The sequence below is a fragment of the Scyliorhinus torazame genome, chromosome 11 (assembly GCF_047496885.1).
Source record: "Scyliorhinus torazame isolate Kashiwa2021f chromosome 11, sScyTor2.1, whole genome shotgun sequence".
In the NCBI taxonomy this organism is placed as follows: Eukaryota; Metazoa; Chordata; class Chondrichthyes; order Carcharhiniformes; family Scyliorhinidae; genus Scyliorhinus; species Scyliorhinus torazame.
The window spans coordinates 93759299-93782204 of record NC_092717.1 but is presented as its reverse complement, the minus strand read 5'-3'; the positions used below and the strand labels follow the sequence as shown (position 1 = coordinate 93782204).

At 53.9% G+C, this 22906-nt stretch overlaps 1 long non-coding RNA gene across 1 annotated transcript in view; it reads left to right on the top strand.

The window, feature by feature from the left end:
- LOC140385393 (uncharacterized) overlaps window positions 1–22906 on the top strand; it is a 165899-nt gene that overhangs the window by 28343 nt on the left and 114650 nt on the right. Inside the window, exon 2 of the long non-coding RNA XR_011933355.1 lies at window positions 21233–21303. This is a non-coding gene — a long non-coding RNA (uncharacterized lncRNA). The remainder of the gene's footprint in view (window positions 1–21232; window positions 21304–22906) is intronic.

The window sequence follows — 22906 nt, the reverse complement described above, 5'->3', positions numbered from 1 at the left end:
TATCTGCAAAAGCTGCGGGAAAAAGGGTCATTATGCAGTTGTGTGCCGGTCCTGCGAGGTCGCCGCCGTCCCGGGAGCACAGGGAGCCCTGCAAGCAGTTTACGCGCCCCAACCCCCCCAGCACGCCATGTACGACACGCAGGCGCAGCCGCTCTGCGTCCCGACCACCGCGGTCCCGGGAAAACTGGGAGCCCTGCACGCCGCCTACACTCCCCAACCCCCCTCCCTGCAGCCCATGTATGACCCGCCGCCGGCGCTACCGCTTTGGGTCCCGGCCAACACTCTCCACGGAGAGGAGGGAGTTTTTCACGTCCCTAACGCCACCCTAACCCCCGTCCCGCGCCCCACGCCTGACCCGCCGGCGCCACCTACTTGGACCCCGACCACCGCTGTCCCCGGTGAGGGAGCTCCTCGCGGTCCCAGCGCTCGCGGTCCTAGCGCTCGCGGTGAGGGAGCTCCGCGCGGTCCTAGCGCTCGCGGTCCTAGCGCTCCCCAGCCCCCCCAGCACACCATGTGCGACCCGCAGACGCCGCCATTTTGGGTCCCGACCATAACGAGGGGAGGAGGGGCGCCGCCATCTTGGACCGCCCCGGACCTGTACGATGCATGGGGGTGGCCATTTTGTCCACCCCGCCGCCATCTTGTGACCCCCCAGCCACGTGCGATGTATGGGGGCGGCCATTTTGTTCATCCCCGACGCCATCTTGGATGGCAACAACGGACCCCACTCCACTACTACAACCACGGCTCGCTTCGATTACGCTCGGCCCCGGTCACTCCAGACGACGACGATAACGGTCCTAATAAACGGCCACGAGACGCCATGCCTAGTCGACTCCGGGAGCACGGAAAGCTTTATACACCCCGACACGGTAAGACGCTGTTCCTTGACCACCTATCCCAGCGCACAAAAGATTTGCCTAGCTGCAGGATCCCACTCCGTACAGATCCAGGGATTCTGCATAGTTACCCTTACGGTGCAGGGGAGGGAGTTCGGGAGTTTAAAAACTACAAACTTAACGTCCTTCCCCAACTCTGTGCCCCCACCTTGCTGGGATTAGATTTCCAATGTAATCTACAGAGCCTTACGTTCAAATTCGGCGGCCCCATACCCCCACTCACTATCTGCGGCCTCGCAACCCTCAAAGTGCAACCCCCGTCCTTGTTTGGAAACCTCACCCCGGATTGCAAACCCGTCGCCACTAGGAGCAGACGGTACAGCGCCCAGGACCGGACCTTCATTCGGTCCGAAGTCCAGCGGCTACTAAAGGAGGGCATAATCCAGGCCAGCACTAGTCCCTGGAGAGTGCAGGTGGTAGTAGTGAAGACAGGGGAGAAACAAAGGATGGTCATTGACTATAGCCAGACCATCAACAGGTACACACAACTAGACGCGTACCCTCTCCCCCGCATATCCGACATGGTCAATCGGATTGCCCAATATAAAGTCTTCTCCACCGTAGACCTCAAGTCTGCCTACCATCAGCTCCCCATCCGCCCAAGTGACCGCAAGTACACAGCCTTCGAGGCAGACGGGCGATTATACCATTTCCTACGGGTCCCTTTTGGCGTCACAAACGGGGTCTCGGTCTTCCAACGGGAGATGGACCGAATGGTTGATCAACATGGGTTGCGGGCCACGTTCCCGTATCTCGACAATGTAACCATCTGCGGCCACGATCAGCAGGACCAGGACGCCAACCTCCAGAAATTCCTCCAGACCGCCAAAGCCTTGAACCTCACGTACAACGAGGACAAGTGCGTTTTTAGCACCGACCGGCTAGCCATTCTGGGCTACATAGCACGCAATGGGATAATAGGCCCCGACCCCGAACGTATGCGCGCACTCATGGAATTTCCCCTCCCGCACTGCCCAAAAGCCCTGAAACGCTGCTTGGGGTTCTTTTCGTACTACGCCCAGTGGGTCCCCCAGTACGCAGACAAGGCCCGCCACCGAATACAGACCACGACCTTCCCTCTGTCGACAGAGGCTTGCCAGGCCTTCAGCCGCATCAAAGCGGATATCGCAAAGGCCACGATGCGCGCCATCGACGAGTCCCTCCCCTTCCAGGTCGAGAGCGACGCCTCCGACGTAGCTCTAGCAGCCACCCTTAACCAAGCGGGCAGACCCGTGGCCTTTTTCTCCCGAACCCTCCACGCCTCAGAAATCCGCCACTCCTCAGTGGAAAAGGAAGCCCAAGCCATAGTGGAAGCTGTGCAACATTGGAGGCATTACCTGGCCGGCAGGAGATTCACTCTCCTCACTGACCAACGGTCGGTAGCCTTCATGTTCGATAATGCACAGCGGGACAAAATTAAAAATGACAAGATCTTAAGGTGGAGGATCGAGCTCTCCACCTTCAACTATGAGATCTTGTACCGTCCCGGAAAGCTGAACGAGCCATCCGATGCCCTATCCCGCGGCGCATGTGCCAACGCACAAATTAACCGCCTCCAAACCCTCCACGAGGACCTCTGCCACCCGGGGGTCACTCGGTTTTACCACTTCATCAAGTCCCGCAATCTCCCATACTCTTTAGAGGAGGTCCGTACAGTCACAAGGGACTGCCACATCTGCGCGGAATGCAAGCCGCATTTATTCAGGCCAGATGGAGCGCACCTGATTAAGGCTTCCCGCCCCTTTGAACGCCTCAGTCTCGATTTCAAAGGGCCCCTCCCCTCCACCGACCGCAACGCATATTTTCTTAATGTAGTGGACGAATACTCCCGCTTCCCTTTTGCCATTCCCTGCTCTGACATGACCGCGGCCACAGTCATTAAAGCCCTGAACAGCATCTTCACACTGTTCGGTTACCCCGCATACGTCCACAGCGACAGGGGGTCCTCTTTCATGAGTGACGAGCTGCGCCAGTTCCTGCTCAGCAAGGGCATAGCCTCAAGCAGGACGACCAGCTACAACCCCCGGGGGAACGGTCAAGTAGAAAGGGAGAACGGCAAGGTCTGGAAGGCCGTCCTACTGGCCCTACGGTCCAGGGATCTCCCAGTTTCACGGTGGCAGGAGGTCCTCCCGGACGCTCTCCATTCCATCCGGTCGTTGTTATGTACGAGCACTAATCAAACGCCTCACGAGCGTCTCCTCGTCTTCCCTAGGAGATCCTCCTCTGGAACGTCGCTGCCGACCTGGCTGGCGGCCCCAGGACCCATCCTGCTCCGAAAGCATGTGCGGGCACATAAGGCGGACCCGTTGGTCGAAAGGGTTCACCTCCTCCACGCAAACCCCCAGTACGCCTACGTGGAGTACCCCGACGGCCGACAGGACATGGTCTCCCTGCGGGATCTGGCGCCCGCCGGCAAAACGCACACCCCCCCGACACCATCAACACAACCCCCCCCCCCCTTCCTGCCACCGCCGCACCCCGCGATCGCCCCCTTCCCAGGAGGATCGGTCCCCCTCCCCTTTGCACCGACAGCTGAAACCGTATGGCTCCTGGAGGCGACAACACTGGTACAAGCACCACCACCACCGCCGGGGCAGAGGCGATCGACACGGACGACCAGACCGCCCGACCGACTCGTGGCGTCGATGTAAAACAAAGATGGACTGTTCAAAGAACATTTTGCTTTTCTTCCTATACCCTCTGTACATAGTTGCAACAGGACGAAAATGTCCAATACTGTATTGCCATGTGAATGTTTTATCCTCCCAGGACCAGCCCTGAAAACCCTTACCACCATACGAAGCATCACCCCGCCGGGTTCATTTTTGACAAGGGGTGAATGTGGTAGTATGTATTGGGGGTCATGTGGGACTGGAAGCCCTAATGTCATTGGCTGACAGATCCCGGGTCCTGGTTGGCCGTTGACCTCAAGCTCCGCCCTGAAGGCGGAGTATAAGAAGCCGGAGTCTTCCCCCGCAGGCCAGTTTACTATCGAGCTGCGGGGGAACAGACACGCTTAATAAAGCCTCATCGACTTCACTCTATTCGTCTCATGGAGTCTTTGTGCGCTACAGGCATCCACCTCAAAGAGAAATTAGTAATCAAAGGTCATGGCTATTACAGCATCTTGACTTCCAGTGGCGGCCATGGAATGAGCAGTCACACATTTGGTGACTCCCGCTCAAGTCAGATTTTTTTGGTCTTTTCCCCACCCAAAGGGCAAAGTTTTTGAGGGCAAAAAGTACAGGAGTGCCTGGGGAAGGTAATACTCCTCTGGTGTGGCCAGTACATGGATCAGCGGATGAGGAACATCACGAGAAAGTATTGGAGCAAGAGACTTTTCGTGGTGCACCACAGGGAAAGATGGTGGAGGGTAAGGGGGCTGTGCTGTCTGCCCAGTGGTTGACGGAGCAGTTGGTGGAATGCTATGTTTCAGCAGCAGAGGAAAAACTTGGCCAAGGTGGTGGAGCCGCTGAGGTCTGGCATCGAGCAAGTTGGACAGAGGCTGGAGTCCCAGGGCCTGGCGATGAAGAAAGTGGAGGAGCTGGTTGGGGTGCACGAGGAGCACTTGGCCTTGATGGTGGCTGAGATGGGAGTGATGCGGGAGAGCCAGAGAAGGCTGAGGGAGAAGGTGGAGGATGTGGAGAACCACTCCAGAAGGCTAAACCTAAGGATTGTTAGGATTCCTGAAGCCTTTGAAGGTGTGGAGGCTGCGGTGTATGTGGCAAGTATGCTGGAGAAGTTGATGGGGGAGGGGGCCTTTGATCGGCCCCTGGAGGTGGACCGGGCTCACAGGATGCTGAGGAGAAGGCCGCATGCAGGCGAGCCGCTGGGGTCGATGGTGCGGTTGCACCACTTTCTGGATAAGGAGAAAATTCTTCGATGAGTGAGGCAGACCAGGAAATGTTTCTGGGAAGGGAACGAGCTGCGGGTGTATCAGGATTAGGTGCGGAGCTGGCGAAGAGGAGGACCAGGTTTAACTGGATTAAGGCTGCCCTCTTTATTTCGACAGGCCAGAGGAGGCGATGGAATTTATGAGGGACAATGAACAGCGACCAACTTAAATGAGTATGCCACCACCATCACAGACTTCATCAGCAAATGTATGGACGACTGCGTGCCAAAGAAAGCAGTACTTACATTCCCCAACCAGAAACCATGGTTCAATCGCGAGATTGACTCCCTACTGAAAGACAGATCTGAGACATTCAAGTCAGACGACCCTGACCTATACAAGAAATCCAGGTACGACCTCTGCAAAGCCATCCAAGATGCCAAGAGAGAATATCAAACCAAGCTAGAGTCACAGACAGACTCTCAGCGGTTGCGGTAAGGACTAACCAACATAACGGGATACAAAGCAAAGCCGAACAGTATCTCCGGCAGCAGCGCACCCTCCCCGATGAACTCAATGCATTCTGTGCTCGGCTGCTGGGGCATTCGACTCTCACCGGCCAGATACTCCATGCGCCCAGTGGTGGTGTCGGCCCTAAGGGTGTGGGGACAGTGGAGGCAGCATTTGGGGCTGGAGGGTGCCTCGGTGTGAGCACTGATCTACGATTACCAGAGGTTTGCTCTGGCGGGGATAGATGCAAGGTTTGGGGTCTGGTGACAGGCAGGGTTGGAGGGCTTTGGCAATCTGTTTGTAGGGGACAAATTTGCGAAGTTGGAGGACCTGGAAGAAGTGTATGAGTTGCATAGGGGAAATGGTTTTAGGTACCTGCAGGTTCGGGACTTTGTAAGGAGAGAGATGCCATCCTTTCCTGGGCAGTCGCCCCTGGGGTTGCAGGACAAGATACTGTTTCGGGACAAAATAACAGGGGGAGGGGAGGTGGTGTCAGATATCTATAAGGAGTTGATGGAATGGGAGGGAGCCCTGATGGGGACATTAAGCGCAAGTGGGAGAAGGAGCTAGGAGGGGAAGTAGGAGCGAGATGTGGGCAGAGGCCTTGCGGAGGGTGAACTCGTCCTCGCCGTGTGCGAGGCTATGCGTCATCCAGTTCAAATTGGTACATAGGGTGCATATATCTGTGGCGAGGATGAGTTGGCACTTTGAGGGAGTGGAGGATAGATGTGGGCGGTACGCAAGGGGGCCGTGAATCACGTCCACATGTTTGGGGCGTGTCCAAGGCTGAGGGGGTTCTGGCAGGGGTTCTCGGATGTGATGTCAGAGGTTCTGGGTGTGGAGCTGGTCCCTAGTCGAGGTGGCGATATTTGGGGTGTTGGAAGACCGGGGGGTCCAGGGGGTGAGAGAGGCCGTGTTTTGGCCTTTGCCTCCCTGATAGCCCGGAGGCAGATCTTGTTCGGACGGCGGGACCCGGAGCCGCTGGGGTGTGCATGAGCGACCTGGCGGAATCCCTGAGGTTGGAGAAGGCTAGGTTCGACTTGAGGGAGTCGGCAGATAGGTTCACTCGGAGATGGAAGTTGTTTATTGATTTCTTTAAGGAAGTTTGAGAGGTCAGCAGGGGGTGGGGTTGGTAGCGGGTTAAAATGGGGAAGGGGGGATGTGAGGAGGGGTCGGCGTCAGGGGAGCAGGGGGGAGTGGGTTGTTTATTGAGTTGTTTGGTTGTTGTTCTGATTCTCTTTCTATGGATGAAAATGCCTGGAATAAAAATATTTTTTAAAAAGTCTTACAGGATCTTAATGCTCAGTGTTTGAGTTATTTTGAGTTTTGGCCTCTCTCCTTTTGCTTTTGTTCCACTCCCCCCTCCCCAGGACTTACCTGTGGCCTGGTGAGTTGCATTAGGACACCCAACTGAATTTGTGGCGATGTGGCTCAAGGCCTAAGTCCTCTCTCTTCAGGTGTGTATCATCAACGAGTTATTGCTTTCATGCCTCTTAGCCGCTGGGGTCCAATTTCTCCCAGTAAATGTGGGAAACAGTTTTACTTTGTATGTTTCATCCTGCAGCAGTTGTAATTAATAGTGAATGTTGGAGGTTCAAAGCTAACTTTATTTTTTCCATTTAAGTTGGCTTGATTCCTTCAAAACTTGTTGAGGCAGAAATTGAGTAGAGCCTATTTTTGGATACATCTGTGCTCCAACCGGGAGGATAGAGGCTGACCAGGAATTGGGCCTCGGGCCTTATTTCAATAATTTGGGAGAGCTTCTGGCACTAGTCACATCACAGAGGCAGTTTGCACGTTACCAGCATTCCAATATTTGAGCGGCCTACCTTGCCAACAGTGCATTTTAGGTAAGTCTATGGGGACATGAAACAGGCCACCAAGCAGGAAGTCTTTTGCCAACTTTTACCCTCAGGAGTACTGTAGAGCCAGTACTCCTGAGGGTAAAAGTTGTGTTCTTTCCAGATCCACAGGAATACATCTTTTTTCAAACATTTTTTTTCGTGGCAGTTGATGCTTCTGCCAACAGCAATCAATGAACAATTTAATGCTAGTATCCTGCAGGTTTCAACGAGCTACTTAATGTTTTAATGTGGGCGGAAGCCTGATTGTGCTCTTTTCATGCATTCACAGGAATGCAGTTTTTATGCTGTGCACATTCTTCAAGTTGCATACATTAGCTTACCTTAAAAAAGTAATATATAACTGAGTGGGCAACTGAGAAAGCACCTGCAGAAGTACTGTACAACGAGCTACCCGGCCACTTAATGTACAATTCAGCCATTGCAGCCCAATCTAGCTGAGAAATGTAATGCCTATAGAACATAGAACATACAGTGCAGAAGGAGGCCATTCAGCCCATCGAGTCTGCACCAACCCACTTAAGCCCTCACTTTCACCCTATCCCCGTAACCCAGCAACCCCTCCGAACCTTTTTGGTCACTAAGGGAATTTATCATGGCCAATCCACCTAACCTGCATGTCTTTGGACTATGGGAGGAAACCGGAGCACCCGGAGGAAACCCACGCAGACACGGGGAGAATGTGCAGACTCTGCACAGACAGTGGCCCAGCGGGGAATCGAACCTGGGACCCTGGCGCTGTGAAGCCACAGTGCTATCCATTTGTGCTACCGTGCTGCCCTAATAATAATAATCACTTATTGTCACAAATAGGCTTCAATGAAGTTACTGTGAAAAGTCCCTAGTCGCCACATTCCGGCCCCTGTTCGGGGAGGCCGGTACGGGAATTGAACCCGCGCTGCTGGCATTGTTCTGCATTGCAAGCCAGCTATTCAGCCCACTGCACTAAATGGCAACTGATATGTGGGCGGGATTCTCCATGAATGGGCGCAATGGCCTGAACCCAGCACCAAAAACGTTGCGAATCACTCCGGCGTCGGGCCCCCCGAAACGTCGCGGATTCTCCAGCCGGGAATGGGCTAGTAGCGGCGTGACGCCATTCGCGGCGGCATCACCTGTCACGGACGCGCGGCCGTCACTGACACCGCGTAGTGTCACTGCACAAAAGACGCCCCCTCCCCCGGAGACCCGGCAAAATGGCTGCCTTCTCTCATATCCCCCATTCCACATATCCCCTTCCCCCATATCCCCCTTCCACATATCCCAATTCCCCATATCTCCCTTCCCCCATATCCCCATACCCCCCTTCCCCTATATCCCCCTTCCCCATATACCCCTTTCCCCCATATCCCCCCTTTCCCCATGTACCCTTCCCCATATCCCCCAGATCCCCTCTTCCCCATATACCCCCTTCTCCATATACCCTTTCCCCATATCCCCCCTTTCCCTCATATACCCCCTTCCCCCATATCCCCATTCCACATATCCCAATTCCCCATATCCCCCTTCCCCCATATCCCCCATACCCCCTTCCCCTATATCCCCCTTCCCCATAAACCCCTTTTCCCCATATCCCCCCTTTCCCCATATACCCCTTCCCCCATATCCCCCCTTCCCTATATACCCCCTTCCCCATATCCCCTTCCCCATATACCCTTTCCCCATATCCCCCCTTCCCCCATATACCCCCTTCCCCCATATCTCCCCTTCCCCAATAAACATCTTCCCCATATCCCCCTTATCCCCCTTCCCCCATATACCCCCTTCCCCCATATACCCCCTTCCCCCATATCACCCTTCCCCCATATCCCCCATATCCCCCCATTCCCCATATCCCCCATTCCCCATATCCCCTTCCCCCATATCCCTCTTCCCCCATATCCCCCTTTCCCCATATCCTCCCTTCCCCCGTATCCCCCTTCCCTCATATCCCCTTCCCCCAGGTCTCCCTTTCCCATATTCCCCTTCCCTCTTCTCCCTTGCCTCCATATCCCCCTTTCCCCATACCCCCATAACCCACTTCCCCTTTTCCCCCTTCCACCATATCCCCCCATCCCCATATCCCCCTTATTCCCATCCCCCATATCCCCCTTCCCACATATCCCCCTTCCCCCATATCCCCCATATCCCCCTTCCCCATATCACCTTCCCCCATATCCCCATATCCCTCTTCCCCATATCCACCCCTTCCCCATATCCCCTTCCCCATATCCCCCATATCCCCGCCCCCCATTTCCCCATAACCCCCTTCCCCCATATCCCCCATATCCCCTTCCCCCATATCCCATTCCCCCATCCCCCCTTCCCCATATCCCCCTTCCCCCATATCACCCATATCACTCTTCTCCCATATCCCCCTTCCCCCATATCCTCCTTCTCTCATATCCCCTTCCCCCATATCCACCGATGGAGGGATAAGGGGGATATGGGGGAAGGGGGATATGGGTGATATGGGGGAAGGGGAATATGGGGGAAGGGGATATGGGGAAGGTGTTATGGGGGAAGGGGGGATAAGGGGGATATGGGGAAGGGGATATGGGTGATAAGGGGGAAGGGGGGTTATGGGGGAAGGGGATATGGGGGAAGGAGATATGGGGGAAAGGGGATGTGGGGGATATGGGGGAAGGGTGATATGGGGGAAGGGGGGTTATGGGGGAAGGGGGGTTATGGGGGAAGGGGGATATGGGGGAAGGGGGGACAGACCTGGCCCATCAGGCATACGCCGCCCCAGGAAGTTCCAGGGCAGGCACGAGCCAAGGACAGACCCGGAGCACCAGGCGGACGCCGCCCTCATCTAGTGCGATTGCGGCGACGCCGGTGGGCCACACCCAGCGACGAGGAGGGCAGCCACAGCAACAGGGCCCCATCGCAGCCGACCCAGGACACTGACGCACAGGACACTGATGCACAGGACACCGACACACAGGACCCTAACACACAGGACACCAACACACAGGACCCTAACACACAGGACACGGACGCACAGGACACTGACGCACAGGACACTGACACACAGGACCCTAACACACAGGACACCAACACACAGGACCCTAACACACAGGACACTGACGCACAGGATACTGACACACAGGACCCTAACACACAGGGCACCAACACACAGGACCCTAACACACAGGACACTGACACACAGGACCCTAACACACAGGACACCAACACACAGGACCCTAACACACAGTACACTGACACACAGGACCCTAACACACAGGACACCAACACACAGGACCCTAACACACAGGACACTGACGCACAGGATACTGACACACAGGACCCTAACACACAGGACACCAACACACAGGACCCTAACACACAGGACACTGACGCACAGGACACCGACACACAGGACCCTAACACACAGGACACCAACACACAGGACCCTAACACACAGGACCCTAACACACAGGACCCTAACACACAGGACACCAACACACAGGACCCTAACACACAGGACCCTAACACACAGGACACCAACACACAGGACCCTAACACACAGGACCCTAACACACAGGACCCTAACACACAGGACACCAACACACAGGACCCTAACACACAGGACACCAACACACAGGACACCAACACACAGGACCCTAACACACAGGACCCTAACACACAGGACACCAACACACAGGACCCTAACACACAGGACCCTAACACACAGGACCCTAACACACAGGACACCAACACACAGGACCCTAACACACAGGACCCTAACACACAGGACACCAACACACAGGACCCTAACACACAGGACCCTAACACACAGGACCCTAACACACAGGACACCAACACACAGGACCCTAACACACAGGACCCTAACACACAGGACACCAACACACAGGACCCTAACACACAGGACACCAACACACAGGACCCTAACACACAGGACCCTAACACACAGGACACCAACACACAGGACCCTAACACACAGGACCCTAACACACAGGACACTGACGCACACGACACCCACACACAGGGGATGGATGGACAGGAATCACCACTCCAGGGGACCCCGGACTTCAGGTCGGATGAGGAGCACGCCATTACTCCACTGCTATCTCCTACACCCTCCACCATCACAGAGACACTCACCTCGGTTGGGCACTTTAGCGATGAGGCGTCTGAGACACTAACTGGTGCACACAACACAGCCGTCCCGGTACAGCAGGTGGAGGAAGAAGCAGCCGAGGGGTTGGGCGGTCGGAGGGCAGCCCGGCGAAGGCAACCATCTGCCGCCCAGACGGGTCCCGGGTTTCTGGAGTTACCACACCCACCCATAGATCCGATTAAGTCACAGACCAAGGGACGACCGAAGGGGGTGACCGCCGGCATGTGGCAGCTGCAGACGAAGGTGGAGGAGTCCACCCGTGTGCAGGAGCAGGTAGTGGTGCCGGTCATGCGTGCCACCCAGGCTGACACCGCACGGGTGGCGACCGCGGTGGAGGCAATGGGTGCGACGGTGTCAGACATGGGGCGCAGTATGCAAGGCTTGGGGCATTCCGTGCAGGCGGCGTCCGTGACCCAGGACATGGCTGCCCTCTCACAGGCAGCCATGAGCCAGAGCCAGCAGCAGATTGCAGAGGCGATCAACACCGTGGCCCAGTCTCAGCAGGCAATGGCCCAGTCGATGCAGGCCTTCGCTGAGGGCATCGGCGCCATTGCCCAGGTGCTGGCCGGCGTCGCCCAGACACAGACAGGGATGGCCAACTCCCTGAGCTCCATGGCTGCAAACTTGCAGACCCTTGTTGATACCAGGGCGGGCCTCCAGGACTGGCAGCGCCAAGTGTCGGGGAGGCATCGGGTGCTCGGTCCGTTCACATCCCCAACCCATGTAGAGACCCGGGAGCTATCGGGCACCCTGAGGGAGGAGGAGGTGCTGGGGCCCGTTCCGGGTCCCCCTGTGGGGCAGATCCCGGAACACCGCGACATCTCGGACATCCCCCTTCCGTCCCAGGTGCATCTGGTGGGCAACGGGCAGGATAGGCTGGCAGCTCGCCATCCCTGTCGCCCGAGCCGCAGCCTGGCCCATCTAGACCGGGCCACCCCAGGAAACGACCGCCAAAGGGGTCCCTAGTCACAGGGCAGGAATCACAGGAGTCCACCTCCAGTACTGCTGTACCGTCTGGGGAACCACCTACTCTGCGATTGCCACGCCCCCCTAGTCCATGAACCAGGTGGCTATCAGCCTGTCCTGTGCCCGCTGGCCCAGCCGGTAACGGTGGGCAGCCTCCCGTCCATCTCCAGCCCGTCTGTCCTGACCATTGCCCCCATCCTCCTCATCTGGGGAGGACTGCGCCTCGTCTTGCTGCTCCTCCCCTTCCCCCTCCTCTGCCTGCAGCACATCGCCCCTCTGCTGGGCTGTGTTGTGCAGGACGCAGCAGACTTCTTTCATCGAGCAGGAGATACAGAAGTCTGAGAACACGCACGAACAGACTCAAAAACAGCTTCTTCCCCACTGTTACCAGACTCCTGAATGACCCTCTTATGGACTGACCTCATTAACACGACACCCTGTATGCTTCATCCGATGCCAGTGCTTATGTAGTTACGTTGTATTATGTTGTGTTGCCCTATTATGTATTTTCTTTTATTCCCTTTTCTTCCCATGTACTTAATGATCTGTTGAGCTGCTCGCAGAAAAATACTTTTCACTGTACCTCGGTACACGTGACAATAAACAAATCCAATGCCACTGCTTCCCTGCGGCACGCTCCTCTGCGGCAGCCTCCGCCGCCTCCCTGGCAGGCTCCTGCTCCAGCTCCCCCAGGGCAACATGTAGAAGTGCGGCTCCCACCACAGCGGCCAACATTGCTGGGTGATGACGAAATATAACGGCCTGCAGGGGGTGGGGGGTGGGGGTGGGGGTGGGGGGGATAGACGACATCATTGCCCAGACCACCCTCCGCCATGGGCTGCATGGCCGCGACTGTTGCCAGCCCTCCCCGACCCCAAACCCCCCCATCTCCCCCGCTCCTCTCCCCCCGCTCCTTTCCCCCCGCTCCTCCCCACTCGCTCTTCCCCACCCTGCTCCTCCTCCCCCCCGCTCCTCTGCCCCCCTGTTCCCCCCCCCCGCTCCCCCCCCCCGGTCCTCTCATCTCGCTCTTCCCCACCCTGCTCCTCCTCCCCCCCAACCCGCTCCTCCCTCCCTCGCTCCTCCTCCCCTCGCTCCTCTCCCCCCGCTCCTCCACCCCGCTCCTCCCCCCCCCGCTCCTCCCCACTTGCTCTTCCCCACCCTGCTCCTCCTCCCCCCTGCTCCTCGCCCCCCTCTCCCCCCCCCCACCGGTCCTCCCCCCCCCCGGTCCTCTCCCCTCGCTCTTCCCCACCCTGCTCCTCCTCCCCCCGCTCCTCGCCCCCCCCCCGCTCCTCCCCCTTCCCGCTCCTTCTCCCCCGGCTCTTCCCCACCCTCCTCCTCACCCCCCTGCTCCTCATCCCCCCCGCTCCTCGCCCCCCGCTCATCCCTCCCTGGCCCCCGCTCTTCCCCCTGACTCCTCCCCCCCCATTCTTCCCACCTCCCCCTCCTCCCCCCAGCTCCTCCCGCCCTGGCTGCTCCCCCACCCCAGATCCTCCCTCACCCCAGCTCCTCCCCCCCACTCCTACCCCTGCTCCTCCCCCCCAGCCCCTCCCCCAGCTCCTCCCCCACCAGCTCCTCCCCCCCACAGCTGCTCTCCCCCCTCCCCAGCTCCTCCCCCCCCCCGGCACGCACACTCCAACGGCTCCTGCGACCTCCCCCCACCACCTGCGGCCGTGCCGTCACTTCTCCGGCGGCCGCCCCACGCCGACCCCTACCTCCTCGCTGTTGACGCCATTAAATAGGTGGTTTGTTTCACGCTTCGGCCCATCCTGCCCGGAGAATTGGGGCGGGCCCGGGGCCCATTGCGTCGCACCAGTCCTCGACATTCTCCGAAGCGCGTGGCGTGATTCATGTCGACGGGATTTTTGGGGGGCCGGAGAATACCACTGGCGGCCAGGTGGGATTTACGCCGCCCCCTGGCTATTCTCCCACCCGCCGGGGTTCGGAGAATCCCACCCGTGGAGTCATAGAGTTTTACAGAACAAAAATAAGCCCTGTGGTCCATCATGTCTGTGCTAGCCATAAAGCACTAATCTATTCTAACCCCATTTCCCAGCACTTGGTCCGCAGTCTTGTGTATGCTATAGCGCATACAATAGAATTTATGGGGCAAATATATGGAGTGCATAAATCCCAGTTGCTGTTGTAACTGGAAGATCACAGGAAGGAACCCTGGCTCAAATGACCGTAACTTTTACTTTTCTTTTAGAAAACACAGAGGAACAGAGTCATAGGGTCACTCATTAGTTTTAATAAGAAAAGAACATTTATTAAACATTTAAAAATTGGATTATGATCCAATACGCCTTTACTCCTCCTTAGCTTAACAAATACATACAGGTTTTAGGATTGACACAAATTACAAAGTACATCTTAAGCTCCAGTGGTCTCATTAGCCACAAAGCCTCTTTTAAGCACACAAGATGATTGTGGTCAAATACACATTCCGCTCCGAACCCAAGTTAGTGTCTGTGGATTTCTCCTCAGAAACCCCCCAGATGATTGTTACATGAGAGTTTCCAAACTCCACTCCCAAAAACACGCTTTAAAACCTTCTCTCTTAATAATGTTTTCCCTTACCAGTTTGCATTCCAAAAGACCAACTGGGGCTCGATTCTCTGGTCACCAATGCCGAAGTCGTGTTCGGCGACCGGCCGGAGAATCCAAGTTTCCGACCAAATCGAGGGTGGCGCCCCTTTCACGACGCTCCGACCCCTCCAAAGCGGCCGAGTTCCCGATGACGTGGGTCACTCAGCTCCTGACCTCATTACAGCCTTGGGTCAAACATGGACAAAAGAGCTGAATGCCAGGGGTGAGGTGAGAGTGACTGCCCTTGACATCAAGGCAGCATTTGACCGATTGTGGCATCAAGGAGCCCGAGCTAAACTGGAGTCAATGGAAATCAGGGGGGAAACTCTCCGCTAGTTGGAGTCATAGAACATAGAACATAGAACATAGAACAATACAGCGCAGTACAGGCCCTTCGGCCCACGATGTTGCACCGAAACAAAAGCCATCTAACCTACACTATGCCATTATCATCCATATGTTTATCCAATAAACTTTTAAATGCCCTCAATGTTGGCGAGTTCACTACTGTAGCAGGTAGGGCATTCCACGGCCTCACGACTCTTTGCGTAAAGAACCTACCTCTGACCTCTGTCCTATATCTATTACCCCTCAGTTTAAAGTTATGTCCCCTCGTGCCAGCCATTTCCATCCGCGGGGGAAGGCTCTCACTGTCCACCCTATCTAACCCCCTGATCATTTTGTATGCCTCTATTAAGTCTCCTCTTAACCTTCTTCTCTCCAACGAAAACAACATCAAGTCCATCAGCCTTTCCTCATAAGATTTTCCCTCCATACCAGGCAACATCCTGGTAAATCTCCTCTGCACCCGCTCCAAAGCCTCCACGTCCTTCCTATAATGCGGTGACCAGAACTGTACGCAATACTCCAAATGCGGCCGTACCAGAGTTCTGTACAGCTGCAACATGACCTCCCGACTCCGGAACTCAATCCCTCTACCAATAAAGGCCAACACTCCATAGGCCTTCTTCACAACCCTATCAACCTGGGTGGCAACTTTCAGGGATCTATGTACATGGACACCTAGATCCCTCTGCTCATCCACACTTTCAAGAACTTTACCATTAGCCAAATATTCCGCATTCCTGTTATTCCTTCCAAAGTGAATCACCTCACACTTCTCTACATTAAACTCCATTTGCCACCTCTCAGCCCAGCTCTGCAGCTTATCTATATCCCTCTGTAACCTGCTACATCCTTCCACACTATCGACAACACCACCGACTTTAGTATCGTCTGCAAATTTACTCACCCACCCTTCTGCGCCTTCCTCTAGGTCATTGATAAAAATGACAAACAGCAACGGCCCCAGAACAGATCCTTGTGGTACTCCACTTGTGACTGTACTCCATTCTGAACATTTCCCATCAACCACCACCCTCTGTCTTCTTTCAGCTAGCCAATTTCTGATCCACATCTCTAAATCACCCTCAATCCCCAGCCTCCGTATTTTTTGCAATAGCCTACCGTGGGGAACCTTATCAAACGCTTTGCTGAAATCCAGATACACCACATCAACTGCTCTACCCTCGTCTACCTGTTCAGTCACCTTCTCAAAGAACTCAATAAGGTTTGTGAGGCATGACCTACCCTTCACAAAGCCATGCTGACTATCCCTGATCATATTATTCCTATCTAGATGATTATAAATCTTGTCTCTTATAATCCCCTCCAAGACTTTACCCACTACAGATGTGAGGCTCACCGGTCTATAATTGCCGGGGTTGTCTCTGCTCCCCTTTTTGAACAAAGGGACCACATTTGCTGTCCTCCAGTCCTCTGGCACTATTCCTGTAGCCAATGATGACATAAAAATCAAAGCCAAAGGTCCAGCAATCTCTTCCCTGGCCTCCCAGAGAATCCTAGGATAAATCCCATCAGGTCCCGGGGACTTATCTATTTTCAGCCTGTCCAGAATTGCCAACACCTCTTCCCTACGTACCTCAATGCCATCTATTCTATTAGCCTGGGGCTCAGCATTCTCCTCCACAACATTATCTTTTTCCTGAGTGAATACTGACGAAAAATATTCATTTAGTGTCTCGCCTATCTCTTCAGACTCCACACACAATTTCCCATCCCTGTCCTTGACTGGTCCTACTCTTTCCCTAGTCATTCGCTTATTCCTGACATACCTATAGAAAGCTTTTGGGTTTTCCTTGATCCTTCCTGCCAAATACTTCTCATGTCCCCTCCTTGCTCGTCTTAGCTCTCTTTAGATCCTTCCTCGCTACCTTGTAACTATCCATCGCCCCAACCGAAACTTCACACTTCATCTTCACATAGGCCTCCTTCTTCCTCTTAACAAGAGATTCCACTTCCTTGGTAAACCACGGTTCCCTCGTTCGACGCCTTCCTCCCTGTCTGACCGGTACATACTTATCAAGAACACGCAGTAGCTGATCCTTGAACAAGCCCCACTTATCCAGTGTGCCCAACACTTGCAGCCTACTTCTCCACCTTATCCCCCCCAAGTCACGTCTAATGGCATCATAATTGCCCTTCCCCCAGCTATAACTCTTGCCCTGCGGTGTATACTTATCCCTTTCCAACATTAACGTAAATGTCACCGAATTGTGGTCACTGTCCCCAAAGTGCTCTCCTACCTCCAAATCCAACACCTGGCCTGGTTCATTACCCAAAACCAAATCCAACGTGGCCTCGCCTCTTGTTGGCCTGTCAACATATTGTTTCAGGAAACCGTCCTGCACACACTGTACAAAAAACGACCCATCTATTGTACTCGAACTATATCTTTTCCAGTCAATATTTGGAAAGTTAAAATCTCCCATAATAACTACCCTGTTACTTTCGCTCATATCCAGAATCATCTTCGCCATCCTTTCCTCTACATCCCTAGAACTATTAGGAGGCCTATAAAAAACTCCCAACAGGGTGACCTCTCCTTTCCTGTTTCTAACTTCAGCCCATACTACCTCGGAAGAAGAGTCCCCATCTAGCATCCTCTCCGCCACCGTAATACTGCTCTTGACTAGCAGCGCCACACCTCCCCCTCTTTTGCCTCCTTCTCTGAGCTTACTAAAACACCTAAACCCCGGAACCTGCAACATCCATTCCTGTCCCTGCTCTATCCATGTCTCCGAAATGGCCACAACATCGAAGTCCCAGGTACCAACCCACGCTGCCAGTTCCCCTACCTTGCTTCGTATACTCCTGGCATTGAAGTAGACACACTTCAAACCACCTACCTGAACACTGGCCCCCTCCTGCGACGTCAAATCTGTGCTCCTGACCTCTATACTCTCATTCTCCCTTACCCTAAAACTACAATCCAGGTTCCCATGCCCCTGCTGCATTAGTTTAACCCCCCCCAAAGAGCACTAACAAATCTCCCCCCCAGGATATTTGTGCCCCTCAGGTTCAGATGTAGACCATCCTGTCTGTAGAGGTCCCACCTTCCCCAGAAAGAGCCCCAGTTATCCAGAAATCTGAATCCCTCCCGCCTGCACCATCCCTGTAGCCACGTGTTTAAATGCTCTCTCTCCCTATTCCTCATCTCACTATCACGTGGCACGGGCAACAACCCAGAGATAACAACTCTGTTTGTTCTAGTTCTGAGCTTCCATCCTAGCTCCCTGAAAGCCTGCCTGACATCCTTGTCCCCTTTCCTACCTATGTCGTTAGTGCCAATGTGGACCACGACTTGGGGCTGCTCCCCCTCCCCCTAAGGACCCGGAAAACACGATCCGAGACATCACGTACCCTTGCACCTGGGAGGCAACATACCAAACGTGAGTCTCTCACGCTCCCACAAAATCTCCTATCTGTGTCCCTGACTATAGAGTCCCCAATTACTAATGCTCTGCTCCTCTCCCCCCTTCCCTTCTGAGCAACAGGGACAGACTCCGTGCCAGAGGCCCGTACCCCATGGCTTACCCCTGGTAAGTCGTCCCCCCCACAAGTATCCAAAGCGGTATACTTGTTTCTCAACCGAAATCGACTGGCCTGCCCCTGCAAAGACAAGTGCTTTTAAAGGTTGACTTACCTCCCAGCAGCCACTTCCGCAATGCTCCCGCTGAAACTGACTCACCAGCTGTTCTCACGCCGAAATCGACTGGCCTGCCCCTGCAAAGACAAGTGCTTTTAAAGGTTGACTTACCTCCCAGCAGCCACTTCCGTAATGCTCCCGCTGAAACTGACTCACCAGCTGATTCTCCCGCCGAAATCGACTGGCCTGCCCCTGCAAAGACAAGTGCTTTTAAAGGACAGACTTACCTCCCAGCAGCCACTTCCGCAATCCTCCCGCTGAAACTGACTCACCAGCTGTTCTCATGCCGAAATCGACTGGCCTGCCCCTGCAAAGACAAGTGCTTTTAAAGGTTGACTTGCCTCCCAGCAGCCACTTCCGTAATGCTCCCGCTGAAACTGACTCACCAGCTGATTCTCCCGCCGAAATCGACTAAGGTCGACATACCTGACAGAAAAGCAGATGGTTGTGGCGGTTGGAAGTCAATCATTTCAGCTCCAGCACATCACTGCAGGAGTTCCTCAGGGTAGTGTCCTAGGCCCAAACATCTTCAGCTGCTTCATCAATGACCTGCCTTCAGAAGTGGGGATGTTTGCGGATACTGCACAATGTTCAGCACCATTCACAACTCCCCAGATAATGAAGCAGTCCATGTCCAAATACAGCTAGACCTGGACAATATCCAGGCTTGAGCTGACATTCGCGCCACATAAGTGCCAGTCAATGACCATCTCTTACAAGAGAGGATCTAACCATCGCCCAGTGACATTCAATGGCATTACCATCGCTGGATCCCCCATAATCAACATCCTGGGCGTTATCATTGACCACAAGCTGAACTGGACTAGCCACATTAATACTGTGGCTACCAGGGTAGGTCAAAGGTTAGGAATCCTGCGGCGAGTAACTCACCTCCTGACCCGACAAAGCCTATCCACCATCTACAAGGCACAAGTCAGGAGTGTAATGAAATACTCTCCACTTGCCTCGATGAGTGCAGCTCCAACAACACTCAAGACCCTCAACATCATCCAGGACAAAGCAGCCCACTTAATTGCTCCACCTTCCACAAACATTCAAACCCTCCACCACTGACAAACAGTGGCAGCCGTGCATACCATCTACAAGATGCACTGCAGTAACTCACCAAGATTCCTTAGACAGCACCTTGCAAACCCATGGCCACTACCATCTAGAAGTAGCAGATACCTGGAAACCCCACCACCTGGAGGTTCCGCTCCAAGTCACTCACAACCCTGACTTGGAAATTTATCGACGTTCCTTCACTGTCGCTGCAACATAATCCTGAAACTCACTCCCTAACAGCACAGTGGATGTGCCTACACCTGAAGGACTGCATCGGTTCAAGGAGGCAACTTACCACCACCTTCTGAAGGGCAACTAGGGATGGGTAATAAATGCTGGCCTACCCAGCGATGCCCACATTCCGTAAATGAATTTTTAGAAAATTTTGAATGCCACTCAAAAGATAACAAGCTGTATGGCTCAAAGAGAGTGTGTGTCTGGAAGGTAGACATTGAGATTGATGCATTTTTTTCCTATTCAGTGTATATCATAGAATTCATAGAATTTACAGTGCAGAAGGAGGCCATTCGGCCCTTCGAGTCTGCACCGGCTCTTGGAAAGAGCACCCTACCCAAACCTCCACCCTATCCCCATTACCCAGTAACCCCACCCAACACTAAGGGCAATTTTGGACACTAAGGGCAATTTAGCATGGTCGATCCACCTAACCTGCACATCTTTGGACTGTGGGAGGAAACCGGAGCACCCGGCGGAAACCCACGCACACACGGGGAGGATGTGCAGACTCCGCACAGTGACCCAAGCCGGAATCGAACCTGGGACCCTGGAGCTGTGAAGCAATTGTGCTAACCACAATGCTTCCCGTATATAATGAGTAGTCCTTCAGGAATGGAAGTTTATTACATCTTTGATGTGTAGACTGAACACAGTTAGCATAAACACCGCAAACGTTGTTTAGTCAGTGAATACAAAGAGGTTTATCTGGTACAAATCTAAAACAAAAAACCACTACGCTTGGTTGTGTACATTTTAATGGATGATTGATCATTTGAAACTGAGTCGATGATATAAATTATAAATGTATACTTCACTGCAGGAGAAACAATATCATGCAGTAGGTGGCAAGGAGATTTCAAGCCTGTGGCCAAATCCACTGGCATGTAGTGTGTGATTGCTCTGGCTTATATATATAACCCCTTCCCTTAATCCATTAAATATTGAGGTACAGTGGCAGGTTCAATGGGATACTGCATCAGAGACTGTGATTGTATTGCTGTTGCTCTTTTTGGATGTTTATTGCTCTCAATATTAACTCAGCCCCTGTCCCATTTAAGCCAACGGAGGAATCAGGACGGACTCTGCTCATCCACGTATTTTTGAGCAGTAAAAAAACCTAAGCATCTTTTTCTTTTGTAGTTTTAGGAGCAAAGTGAAGAACATTCTCGAAGCATTTAATGTTTGAACACTGAAAACTACGATCGAAACAGGTGGGTTTTGGACAGTTAAACGGGCAGGGTGAGGGCTACATGTTAAATGTATTTATATAATAAATAAGAAGTTGTACATAATGTGCATTGATAATGAAGTCAAATTGTATTAGTCATTGTGGTTACTTGGAGAAAAACTATGTTAGATGATTGTGCAGTGTTGGTTAACATATAACTCAAAATGTAACTCTTCAATGTAGTTATTACACTCTCAAAGTTAAATGGCAAGACACTTTCAACTAGTCATTTACTTCCTCATAAGAATGTTATCATCATTCCTCTGAGGCAGCAAAAGAGATTGATAATTATTTTTAAATTATTTTTTTATGTTTCCAATTAAGGGGCAATTCAGCATGGCTAATCCACCTACCCTGCACACCTTTGGGTTGTGGGACTGAGACCCACACAGACACGGGAAGTGATTAATAATCACGAGACTTCTCCCCAAATCAAGAAATCTAGACGGGTGGGATTCTGCCGTAATCGTCTCCGGCGGGACGGAGTGGAGTAAACCACTCCGGCGTCGGGCCGCCCCAAAGGTGCAGAATCCTCCGCACCTTCAGGGGCTAGGCCCGTCCCGGAGTGGTTTGTGCCTTGCCGGCCGGTGGGAAAGGGGCTTGGCGCCACGCCAACCGGCGCCGAAGGGCCTCCACCGGCCGGCGCGAGTTGGCGCATGCGCGGGAGCACCAGCGTGTGCTGGCATCATCCCCGCGCATGCGCAGAGGGCTTCGTTTCCACACCGGCAATGGTGGACTGCTACAGCCACCAGGTGCGGAAGAATAGAGTGCCCCCACGGCACAGGCTCGCCCGCGGATCAGTGGGCCCCGATCGCGGACCAGGCCACCGTGGGGGCAATCCCGGGGCCAGATCCCCCCGCGCCCCCCCCCCAAGAACCCCAGAGGCCGCCCGTGCCGCCAGGTCCCGCCGGTAAGGACCTACTCCAATTTACGCCGGCAGGACATGCAAGAAACGGGCGGGACTTCGGCCCATCGCAGGCTGGAGAATTCGGGCAGCCCCGGGGCCCATTGAGTCTCGCCGGTCCCCGCCATTCTCCGAGGTGGGCGGCGCGATTCACGCCGGGCCTATTTTTGGGGGGCCGGAGAATTTGGAGGACAGCGGGGGCGGGATTCACGCCGACCCCCGACGATTCTCCGACCCAGCGGGGGGGTCGGAGAATCCCGCCCCCTGTCAATTATTCACATCGTCATTAATTTAACTCAAAAGCAATAGAGGCGGTTAATGAAAGGAATGCAGAGGTTGTTATCTATCTGGATTTTTTAAAAATGTTTGATAAAGTACCATATAAAAGTCTGATTTACAAAATTGAGGCTTATGGAATAGGGGGGTCATTGGCTACATTTTAATGGATGATTGATCATTTTAAACTGAATGTCAAACTTAAAGAAAAAGCATATAATTGTGCAAAGATCGATCGCATGTCAGAAGATTGGACAGCATACAAAAACAGAAAAGAATGACTGAAAGATTAATAAAGAGGGAAAAGGAATCCTGGTGGTGGTCATGAGCTGATTGGTCGCACACAAGGTAGCTCCCATTGGGAGGTTCAGGTCTTGACCCTTTCTACCGGGTTAACGGGCGCTTT